General features: G+C 39.8%; 1 non-coding gene across 1 annotated transcript; it reads left to right on the top strand.

Annotated features, from left to right (window-relative positions):
* The first annotated feature begins 12176 nt into the window (after nt 1-12176).
* On the top strand, nt 12177-12285 carry LOC148561831 (small nucleolar RNA R71). Its single transcript, XR_015887957.1, has one exon. It is a non-coding gene; the product is annotated as a small nucleolar RNA R71 (small nucleolar RNA).
* The last annotated feature ends 245 nt before the right edge of the window (nt 12286-12530 follow it).

The raw sequence follows: 12530 nt of genomic DNA, 5'->3' as shown, positions 1-12530 counted from the left end.
TCCTGCTACTTGTTTTCTCTATTTTGCGATTCTAATTTTGTTGTGATGATCATATTGTTCATATATTGTTCTTCCATGTTTCATGCTACTGTTACACTGTTCTTTCATTTTCATGATATTTGTGTCTCTTTGCAGCTATAATTAATTTTATATGAACTGATTTTTCCTATTGTTTATTTCCCGGGAACACCCAATTTTAGCCGAAATGCCGTCCAATTTTCTGCAAATTGTTTCATTTTCCATTCATGTATTGGTTTTGGCAATTTTGAATTTTGCACTCCCTGGCTACAACCTAACCAATTCATGCATGCACGGGCTAGCATTCTTATTCCTTCCGATTCCCTGGTTAATAAATTGCATTATTGATGATTTCATTTTAATTTTTGCAACTCTTGTATCTATATGAATTATCATCAATAACCTGATATCCTTGCTTGAATATGAGTTGACTGTTCTTTAAATTTGTGAATCACTTGTTACCTAGGAAAACGATTATCATGCCACTTACTTTAACTTTCTTTTTACTAATTCACTACTTTAACTTTCTAGCTCCCTTTTCACTTCTTAACCATTTCAACTTTCTGACTTCTCTTTTCACATGTATTGGTTTTGGCAATTTTGAATTTTGCACTCCCTGGCTACAACCTAACCAATTCATGCATGCACGGGCTAGCATTCTTATTCCTTCCGATTCCCTGGTTAATAAATTGCATTATTGATAATTTTATTTTAATTTTTGCTACTCTTGTATCTATATGAATTATCATCAATAACCTGATATCCTTGCTTGAATATGAGTTGACTGTTCTTTAAATTTGTGAATCACTTGTTACCTAGGAAAACGATTATCATGCCACTTACTTTAACTTTCTTTTTACTAATTCACTATTTTAACTTTCTAGCTCCCTTTTCACTTCTTAACCATTTCAACTTTCTGACTTCTCTTTTCACATGACTACCTTAACTTTCTAACTCAGGGCGTGATCATTGTTTTTCCTTATTAACTTGAATTCCACTTATCATATATTTTGGATTGTGATTTCTATTTTCATACTTTTCCACTTGAACACAATCCAAAATGCACATATATTTGACTCATTTCATGCTTCCCATGCTCTTTTGCCACTGTGCTTATATTGCTATTATTCTATTTGCCTACTCGTTTTTCTACTTTTGTTCTTCAATTATATCCTGGAATTTCTGCTTTTCAAGATGTCTGACCCTCAACGTAAAGGAAAGGGCAAAGTAACCACTGGCAAAAGGAAAAGAGGCGAATCCTCTATGACCATCCTCGACATTTTGCATGATGATTCCTGGCGGGAAAAGAACTTTACCCCGCAGGAAAAGGCTGACCAGCTCCTCACCGCCACAGACCAAGTCAAATTTGCAAACAGATACTGTGAGCTTAAGTATCCAGTGTTTGCCACTTCTAGGAACCTGTACTTGGAGAGAACTCTTAAAATTCCAGAAGAACTACAGCAGTACACCGCCGAACAGATAAAACAGAGAGGCTAGTTCTTCTTGGAACAAAACTTGACAGAGGTCAATGCTTCCTGGGTCAGAGAATTTTACTGTAACTATTTCAAGACCTCCCTGGATGCAGTGCACCTCAGAGGGAAATAGATTTTGGTCACTGAGGAAGCTATTGAGGACATCCTCCACCTTCAGCCTAAGTCCGATCAGCCTGACGGCTACCAAAAGGCTGAAGAGGATATGAGATTTATGAGATTTGACTGGGATGCTGTCAAGCAGAGAATAATCCTTGATCCTACTGTCCTATGGGTCATGGGAAAGAATATAGTGATGCCTAAGGGAATCAAGCTGATATATTTGAATGATGAGGCTCGGCTCTGGCACCAGATTCTGAGCAACTATGTGATGCCGAGCACTCATGAGACAGAGCTGCCCGCTGCTATGATCACCCTCATCTGGTGTGTGATGGAGGGTAAGGACCTGTATCTTCCACGTTTCATCCGGTATTATATGGCCAGGGTCCCTGTCAGAGGCACTCTCCCTTTCTCTTATCTGATCACCTAGCTTGGCCGCTGAGCTGACGTGCCTTGGGAGCTGGCCGATGCGAAGCCGACTGCTGCTGATTGCAAGAAGAGCATTTCTCACAGCTGGAAGTTTCTGGCTTTAGGCTACAGAACCCCATTCGTCACCGCTTCTGATGAGACAGCCACACCTTCAGCTGCCCCTTCTTCATCCACTGCTGCACCAACTACCACCACTGCACCTCCACCTACTCCTGAGCCCATTTATCATCTGGTGCACCGCCTCTTCGCCCGCCTAGATCGTATGGAGCATCGCAACAAGCGACGCTATGAGCACCTCAAGTTGATGATCCGATCCGGTGGCGACATCCCCTCTGAGCCCGATACACCTTCAGAGGTATCTGATGCGGAGGCGGATGATCATGAGGAGGAGACACATGCCCAGGCTGAGCAGGCAGGACCAGAGCAGGCTGCGCCACAGCATGAGGAGCCACACCAGATCCAGGCCGTAGATCCGGCGATTCCTCTCCAGTTAGAGCATCCACTGCAGCAGACAGATCCTCCTACACTTATCCAGCCTGCAGACCTTCAGCCTACCATAGAGACACCAGCAGCACATCCTTCCGGAGATGACACTTCTTCACACCCAGCTTGAGTGAGCATCGAGGACGATGCTATTATTTAAGTGTGGGGAGGTCGGCATCTCTGGCGAATCTTTTTGGTGAACCACCTTTCAAACTCTTTTTATTCTATCTTATTTTGTTCATTTTCTGTATTTTTATTTTATTTTTATCTTTCAGTACTTGCACATTGTTCTTTTGCTGTATTTTTACTTTATTTTCCGCATTTTGCACTTTAGTTTATATCTTAGATATTTAGCTTAGTTTGCATTTCTAAACTTATTAGTTATAGAATATATGGATTAATCAGTATAGTTTACCCTTTTAGCATATAATAGTTTGATTGAAAATAAAAGGAGTAAACTAGAGACTTTAAAAGAATCAAAACATCCACACACCTTGTATATATATATATATATATATATATATATATATATATATATATATATATATATATATATATATATATATATATATATATAGCATTACATGTTAGTTAATTTATACAACATTTTTCAAGGAACAACACTAAGATTTTAAGGGCCACCCTAAGATCCACATTGAGAATAATGGAAACTCTTGATTTCTACTTGCATGACATACATAATTGATATATGGTTTTTGAGCCAAAAGAACACACAACCTGTGAGTTTTTGAGCTTGATTGCATGGTTGCATTTAACCATAAATTTCATTCCTGTGTGTTTCGCCCTTCTTTCTTATTCTGGTGTTATTTACTTTGTTTTAATCTATATGTCCAATATAGAATATAGATACATACCAAAGATGATTGAGGCCATCATTTGAAATTTTCCTCACTTATCCCAAATTAGCCTACCTTTTACATCACTCTTGTTAGCCCCTTAAGCCTTTTAATCCCCTCTTGTTCTATAACCACATTACTAGCCTTAAGCAGAAAAACAAATTAAAAATTTCAAGTGAATCCTTGGTTAGCTTAAGATAGAGATTGTGTATCCACTAAGTGTGGGGAAACATGGGAACATGGGATGATAAAAAAAATGGGAAATTGAAATTGAATAAGTTATTTGAATATTTGGGAAGCATGCTCATGTGAAATCAAATTAATTAAATTACCATGTGCATTGAAAAAAAAAACTTTTAAGTAATTAAATAAGGGGATACAAAAAAATTACCCCAATGCAAAATAAAAGAATCAATGCACATGGGACAAAATTCAAAAGTAAATTTAATACATGAGCATGTAACACAAAAGTGGTAAAAGTTTGGGTAGCTAGGTAAAGCATTTTAAATTATATAAAGTATGTATATGTTAGGTGAAATCTTAGACTAATCAAGGATTCACTTTGCTCACTTAGCCTTATACGTATACCCTTACCTTTACCTTGGCCCCATTACAACCTTGAAAAAGACCTCATGATCTTTGTATGTCTATATTCAATATTTGTTGATTGGTTAGATGAAGAACAAGGTTTTAGAAAGCAAGGATAGAAAAGGAACAGAGTGATTAACCCAATAAACATTGAGTGACTAGAGAGTAAACACAAAATCCAGTGAGGGTTCAATAGCTCATCACCATATATCTCTGCTTAATTGTTAATTGTCTTGCAAGTTTGTGAAATACTTTTACCCATCTCAATTGTAAAACTACTTTAACATTATCTAAGGTTTGGATATGTATATATGATTCCTTGAAAATATGAAGCAAACTAACCACATGTAAGCTTTATATATATGTAGGTGGATAATAATTAGAATTGCATGATTCATGTAGGTAGCTTGCATTTAGAATAGGTTGCATTGCATGAGATTCCACCATTCTACTTTCACTTTTTCCCTTGGATTTAGCATGAAGACATGGTATTGTTTAAGTGTGGGGAGGTTGATAAACCTATATTTTATGATGTATTTTGTGCTCAATTTAAGTGATTTACTCAATCCTTCACCCACTTATTCATGTAAATTACATGGTTTTACTTTTCCTTCCTTACTTTATGATATCTGTGAAAACATGTTTTCTTATGCTTTAAAAATATTAATTTTTAATTATCCTTTATTACCATTCGATGCCGTGATTTGTGTGTTAAGTATTTTCAGATTTCATAGGGCATGAATGGCTTAGAGGATAGAAAGAAAACATATAAAAATGGAAGGAAAGCACAAAAATGGAGTTTTGAAGAAAATACAGCGACGCAAATGCATGGACGACACGGCCGCGTGCCTAGCACAAAAAGGTATCGACGCGCACGCGTGACTGACGCGGACGCGTGCCTTGAGCAGAACGCAAATGACGCGTATGCGTGACAAGGAAAACTCCGAGATGACGCGAAAACGTGACCCACGCGAACGCGTGACAGGCGCCACGTACCAGAATCTGCAGAAAATGCCCCCAGCGATTTCTGGACCCTTTTTCGGCCCAATTCTGAATCCAGAAACACAGAATATAAGCCAGAGAATGGAGGAATCAAAGGGGGACAACTTATCATACATTCACAATTCAGAATTTTAGATTTAGATGTAGTTTTTAGAGAGAGAGGTTCTCTCCTCTCTCTTAGAATTTAGGATTAGGATTCCTCTTAAAGGAATTAGGATTTCTTCTTCTCAATTTCCAGGTTTAATATTCCTTTTATTTATTTTCTCAATTTAGTTTATGAACTCTTTATGTTTGGATTGATTTTCTTTTATTAATGCAATTTGAGGTATTTCAGAATTATGATTGCTTTCCTTTTGTTTATCTAAATAATTTAGATTTTTACCTTTTGGCTTTGGTTGATTAATTGGTAACTCTTGAGTTGTCAAACTCATCGTGATTAATAATTGTTATCTTTGCTGATTGATTTAAATTCCTATAACTCTAGGCTTTCCTTAGGAGTTGACTAGGACTTTAGGTGTTAAATTGATTTATCCACTTGACTTATGGTACGCGGAATCGTGATTACACTTTAATTATGTAAAATTCATTGCTCTTTCTTTCCCTGGAAATGGCGCCAAAAACTTGATGCCAAGACCATGGTTCACAACTCCGTGTAACTAACCAGCAAGTGCACTGGGTCGTCCAAGTAATACCTTACGTGAGTAAGGGTCGAATCCCACGGAGATTGTTGGTATGAAGCAAGCTATGGTCACCTTGCAAATCTCAGTTAGGCGGATATAAATTGATAATGGTGTTTTCGAATTTAATATAATAAAATAGGGATAGAAATACTTATGTAATTCATTGGTAGGAATTTCAGATAAGCGAATGGAGATGCTTTCGTTCCTCTGAACCTCTGCTTTCCTGCTATCTTCATCCAATCAGTCTTACTCCTTTCCATGGCTGGCTTTATGTGATACATCACCACTGTCAATGGCTACTTTCGGTCATCTCTCGGGAAAATGATCCAATGACCTGTCACGGCACGGCTAATCGTCTGGAGGCATCACCCTTGTCAATGGCTTCATCTTATCCTCTCAGTGAAAATGGTCAACGCACCCTGTCACGGCACGGCTATTCATCTGTCGGTTCTCGATCATGCTGGAATAGGATTTACTATCCTTTTGCATCTGTCACTAACGCCCTGCAATCGCGAGTTTGGAGCTCGTCACAGTCATTCATTCATTGAATCCTACTCGGAATACCACAGACAAGGTTTAGACTTTCCGGATTCTCTTGAATGCCGCCATCATTCTAGCTTATGCCACGAAGATTCTGATTAAGAGATCTAAGAGATACTCATTCAGTCGAAGGTAGAACGGAAGTGGTTGTCAGGCACGCGTTCATAGGGAATGATGATGATTGTCACGTTCATCACATTCAGATTGAAGTACGAATGAATATCTTAGAAGCGAAATAAGATGAATTAAATAGAAAACAGTAGTACTTTGCATTAATCTCTGAGGAACAGCAGAGCTTCACACCTTAATCTATGGAGTGTAGAAACTCTACCGTATGAAAATACATAAGTGAAGGTCCAGGCATGGCCGAGATGGCCAGCCTCCAAAACATGATCAATAGTTTCCTAGGATGAACAATGGATTAAAACTGAGACCAAAGATGTCAAATACAATAGTGAAATGTCCTATTTATAATAAACTAGCTACTAGGGTTTACAGAAGTAAGTAATTGATGCATAAATCCACTTCCGGAGCCCACTTGGTGTGTGCTTGGGCTGAGCTTGAGTGTTGCACGTGTAGAGGTCCTTCTTGGAGTTGAACGCCAGTATTTGTGCCAGTTTGGGCGTTCAGCTCTGGTTTTGGATCCTTTTCTGGCGCTGGACGCCAGAATTGGGTAGAGAGCTGGCGTTGAACGCCAGTTTGCGTCGTCTATTCTTGGCCAAAGTATGAACTATTATATATTGCTGGAAAGCCCTGGATGTCTACTTTCCAACACAATTGGAAGCGCGCCATTTCCAGTTCTGTAGCTCCAGAAAATCCACTTTGAGTGCAGGGAGGTCAGAATCCAACAGCATCAGCAGTCCTTCTTCAACCTCTGAATCTGATTTCTACTCAAGTTCCTCAATTTCAGTCAGAAAATACCTGAAATCACAGAAAAACACACAAACTCATAGTAAAGTCCAGAAATGTGAATTTAACATAAAAACTAATGAAAACATCCCTAAAAGTAACTAGATCCTACTAAAAACATACTAAAAACAATGTCAAAAAGCGTATAAATTATCCGCTCATCACAACACCAAACTTAAATTGTTGCTTGTCCCCAAGTAACTGAAAATCAAATAGGATAAAAAGAAGAGAATATACTATAAATTCCAAACTATCAATGAAACAGAGCTTCAATCAAATGAGCGGGACTTATAGCTTTTTGCCTCTTGAATAGTTTTGGCATCTCACTTTATCCATTGAAGTTCAGAATGATTGGCATCTATAGGAACTCAGAGTTCAGATAGTGTTATTGATTCTCCTAGTTCAGTATGATGATTCTTGAACACAGCTATTTCATGAGTCTTGGCCGTGGCCCTAAGCACTTTGTTTTCCAGTATTACCACCGGATACATAAATGCCATAGACACATAATTGGGTGAACCTTTTCAGATTGTGACTCAGCTTTGCTAAAGTCCCCAATTAGAGGTGTCCAGGGTTCTTAAGCACACTCTTTTTTTTTGCTTTGGACCTTGACTTTAACCGTTCAGTCTCAAGTTTTCACTTGACACCTACACGCCACAAGCACATGGTTAGGGACAGCTTGGTTTAGCCGCTTAGACCAGGATTTTATTCCTTTAGGCCCTCCTATCCACTGATGCTCAAAGCCTTGGGATCCTTTTTATTTGCCCTTGCCTTTTGGTTTTAAGGGTTATTGGCTTTTTTGCTCTTGCCTCTTGGTTTTAAGAGCTTTGGCTTTTTCTGCTTGCTTTTTCTTTTTTTTTTTCTATATAATTTTTTTTCGCCTATTTTTTTTCTGCAAGCTTTGTTCTTTGCTGCTTTTTCTTGCTTCAAGAATCATTTTTATGATTTTTCAGATTATGAAATAACATGTCTCCTAGTCATCATTCTTTCAAGAGCCAACATATTTAACATTCTTAAACAACAACTTCAAAAGACATATGCACTGTTCAAGCATACATTCAGAAAATAAGAAGCATTGTCACCACATCAATATAATTAAGCTAAGTTCAAGGATAAATTCGAAACTCATGTACTTCTTGTTCTTTTTAATTAAAACATTTTTCATTTAAGAGAGGTGATGGATTCATAGGACATTTATAACTTTAAGACAAAGTTATTAACTACTAATGATCATGTAATAAAGACACAAACATAGATTAACACATAACATAGAAAACGAAAAACAGAAGAAATAAGAACAAGGAATGAATCCACCTTAGTGATGGTGGCGTTTCCTTCTTGAGGAACCAATGATGTCCTTGAGCTCTTCTATGTCTCTTCCTTGTCTTTGTTGCTCCTCCTTCATTACTTTTTGATCTTCTCTTATTTCATGAATCATGATGGAGTGCTCTTGATGTTTCACCCTTAGTTGTCCCATATTGGAACTCAATTCTCCTAGGGAGGTATTGATTTGCTCCCAATAGTTTTGTGGAGGAAAGTGCATTTGAGGCATCTCCGGGATCTCATGGTGATGAGCTTCATACGCCTCTTGAGCTCCATGAGTGGGCTCTCTTGCTGCTCCATCTTTTTCTTAGTGATGGGCTTGTCCTCTTTGATGAGGATATCTCCCTCTATGTCAATCCCAGCCGAATTGCATAGGTGGCAAATGAGGTGAGGAAAGGCTAACCTTGCCATGGTGGAGGACTTGTCAGCCACCTTGTAGAGTTCTTGAGGTATAATCTCATGAACTTCCACCTCTTCTCCAATCATGATGCTATGGATCATGATGGCCCGGTCTATAGTAACTTCAGACCGGTTGCTAGTGGGAATGATTGAGCATTGAATGAACTCCAACCATCCTCTAGCTACAGGCTTGAGGTCCAATCTTCTTAGTTGAACCGGCTTGCCTTTGGAGTCAACCTTCCATTGAGCTCCTTCTACACATATGTCCATAAGGACTTGGTCCAACCTTTGATCAAAGTTGACTCTCCTTGTGTAGGGGCGTGCGTTCTCTTCCATGTTTGGCAAGTTGAACGCCAACCTCACATTTTCCGGACTAAAATCTAAGTATTTCCCCCGAACCATTGTAACATAGTTCTTTGGATCCGGGTTCTTACTTTGATCATGGTTCTTGGTGATCCATGCATTGGCATAGAACTCTTGAACCATTAGGATGCCGACTTATTGGATGGGATTTGTTAGAACTTCCCAACCTCTTTTTTGAATTTCATGTCGGATCTCCGGATACTCATTTCTTTTGAGTTTGAAAGGGACCTCATGGATCACCTTCTTCTTGGCCACAACATCATAGAAGTGGTCTTGATGGGCTTTGGAGATGAACCTTTCCATCTCCCATGACTCGGATGTGGAAGCTTTTGTCTTCCGTTTCCCCTTTCTAGAGGATTCTCCGGTCTTAGGTGCCATCAATGATAATGGAAAAACAAAAAGCTTATGCTTTTACCACACCAAACTTAGAATTTTGCTCGCCCTCGAGCAATAAAAGAAAGAATAGATGAAGAAGAGAAGAAATGGAGGAGAGGGAGAATGGGGAGTGTTTCGGCCAAGAAGGGTGTAGAGGGGTGTGTTGTGTGAATTTGATGAAGAATGGAGGGCTTTATATAGGGAAGGGAGGGGGGGTTAAGGTTCGGCCATATGGGTGGGTTTGGGTGGGAAATTGGTTTTGAATTTTTGAAGGTAGGTGGAGTTTATGAGGTAGGTTTATGGGGAAGAGTGGATGGATGTGAGTGGTGAAGAGGTGATGGGGAAGAGAGTTTGAGGTGATTGGTGAAGGGTTTTTGGGGAAGAGTGTTTATGGGGTTGTGTGAAAGAAAGTGGTGAGAAGAAGTGAGTGGAGGTAGGTGGGGATCCTGTGGGGTCCACAGGTCCTGAGTGGATCCTGTGGGGTCCACAGATCCTGAGGTGTTCAAGGATTTACATCCCTGCACCCATTAGGCATGTAAAAATGCCTTTGCACACAACTCTGGGCGTTCAGCGCCAGGTTGGTGGCCATTTTGGGCGTTCAACGCCTATTTGTGTGCCATTTCTGGCGTTGAACGCCAGAACCATGCCTGTTCTGGCGTTCAGCGCCCAGAAGCTGCCCATTTTGGGCGTTCAGCACCAGAACCATGCTCTGTTCTGGCACTGAACGCCAGACAGATGCTCCTCCAGGGTGTGATTTTTCTTCTGCTGTTTTTGATTCCGTTTTCAATTTTTATATTTATTTTGTGACTCCACATGATCATGAACCTACAAAGACATATAACTAAGAAAAATATAGTTAGATAAATAAAAATTGGGTTGCCTCCCAACAAGCGCTTCTTTAATGTCAATAGCTTGACAGTGGGCTCTCATGGAGCCTTACAGATGTTCAGAGCATTGTTGAAACTCTCCAACACCAAACTTAGAGTTTGGATATAGGAGTTCAACACCAAACTTAGAGTTTGGTTGTGGCCTCCCAACACCAAACTTAGAGTTTGACTGTGGGGGCTTGGGTTGACTCTGCTTTGAGAGAAGCTTTTTATGCTTCCTCTCCATGGTTGCAGAGGGAGATCCTTGAGTTTTAAACACAAGGGAGTCCTCATTCCATTGAAGGACTATTTCACCTCTGTCAAGATCAATCACAACTCTTGCTGTGGCCAGGAAAGGTCTTCCTAGGATGATGGATTCATCCTCTTCCTTTCCAGTATCCAGGACTATGAAATCAGCAGGGATGTAAAGGCCTTCAACCTTTACTAACACGTCCTCTACTTGTCCATAAGCCTGTTTTCATAAACTGTCTTCTATTTCTAATGAGATTTTAGCAGCTTGCACCCCATAGATTCCCAGTTTCTCTATTACAGAGAGGGGCATGAGGTTTATTCCTGAACCAAGGTCACACAGAGCCTTAAAGATCATGGTGCCTATGGTGCAGGGTATTATGAACTTTCCAGGTTCCTGTCTCTTCTGAGGCAATGTCAGTTGATCCAGATCACTTAGTTCATTGATGAACAAGGGAGGTTCAACTTCCCAAGTATCAATGCCAAATAATTTGGCATTCAGCTTCATGATTGCACCAAAAAACTTGGCAGTTTGCTCTTCAGTAACATCCTCATTCTCTTCAGAAGAGGAATACTCATCAGAGCTCATGAAGGGCATAAGGAGGTTCAATGGAATCTCTATGGTCTCTAGATGAGCCTCAGAGTCCTTTTGTTCCTCAGAGGGAAGCTCCTTATTGATCACTGGACGTCCCAGGAGGTCTTCCTCCTTGGGATTCACGTCCTCCACTCCCCTTGTAGGTTCGGCCATGGTGCTTATGTCAATGGCCTTGCACTCTCCTTTTGGGTTCTCTTCTGTATTGCTTGGGAGAGTACTGGGAAGGATTTCAGTGATCCTTTTACTCAGCTGGCCCACTTGTGCTTCCAAATTTCTAATGGAAGATCTTGTTTCATTCATAAAACTTACAGTGGCCTTAGACAGATCAGAGACTAAGTTTGCCAGATTAGAAGTATTTTGTTCAAGGTTCTCTGTCTGTTGCTGAGTGGATGATGGAAAAGGCTTACTGTTACTAAACCTGTTTCTTCCACCATTATTAAAGCCTTGTTGAGGCTTTTGATCCTTCCATGAGAAATTTGGATGATTTCTCCATGATGAGTTATAGGTTTTTCCATAAGGTTCACCTAAGTAATTCACCTCTGCTATTGCAGGGTTCTCAGGATCATAAGCTTCTTCTTCATGAGAAGCCTCTTGAGTACTGTTGGATGCAGCTTGCATTCCATGCAGACTCTGAGAGATCATATTGACTTGCTGAGTCAATATTTTATTCTGAGCCAATATGGCATTCAGAGTATCAACTTCAAGAACTCCCTTCTTCATAGGCGTCCCATTACTCACAGGATTCCTTTCAAAAGTGTACATGAACTGGTTATTAGCAACCATGTCAATGAGTTTATGAGCTTCTGCAGGCGTTTTCTTTAGGTGAATGGATCCAGCTGCAGAAGTGTCCAGTGGCATCTTTGATAGCTCAGATAAACCATCATAGAATATATCCAGGATGGTCCATTCTGAAAGTATGTCGGAAGGACACTTTTTGGTCAACTGTTTGTATCTTTCCCAAGCTTCATAGAGGGATTCACCTTCTTTCTGTCTGAAGGTTTGAACATCAGCTCTAAGCTTGCTCAGCTTTTGAGGAGGAAAGTACTTGGCTAAGAAAGCCGTGACCAGCTTATCCCAAGAGTTCAGGCTGTCTTTGGGTTGAGAATCCAACCATAATCTAGCTCTGTCTCTTACAGCAAAAGGGAAAAGCATGAGCCTGTAGACTTCAGGATCTACTCCATTAGTCTTAACAGTATCACATATCTGCAAGAATTCAGTTAAGAACTGAAAAGGATCTTCAGATGGAAGTCCATAAAACTTGCAGT

This window comes from Arachis ipaensis, chromosome B6 (genome assembly GCF_059453495.1).
Source record: "Arachis ipaensis isolate K30076 ecotype BB chromosome B6, ASM5945349v1, whole genome shotgun sequence".
NCBI classification, from domain to species: domain Eukaryota; kingdom Viridiplantae; phylum Streptophyta; class Magnoliopsida; order Fabales; family Fabaceae; genus Arachis; species Arachis ipaensis.
The sequence above is the reverse complement of the archived record's forward strand: the minus strand, read 5'-3'. Positions and strand labels throughout refer to the sequence as shown.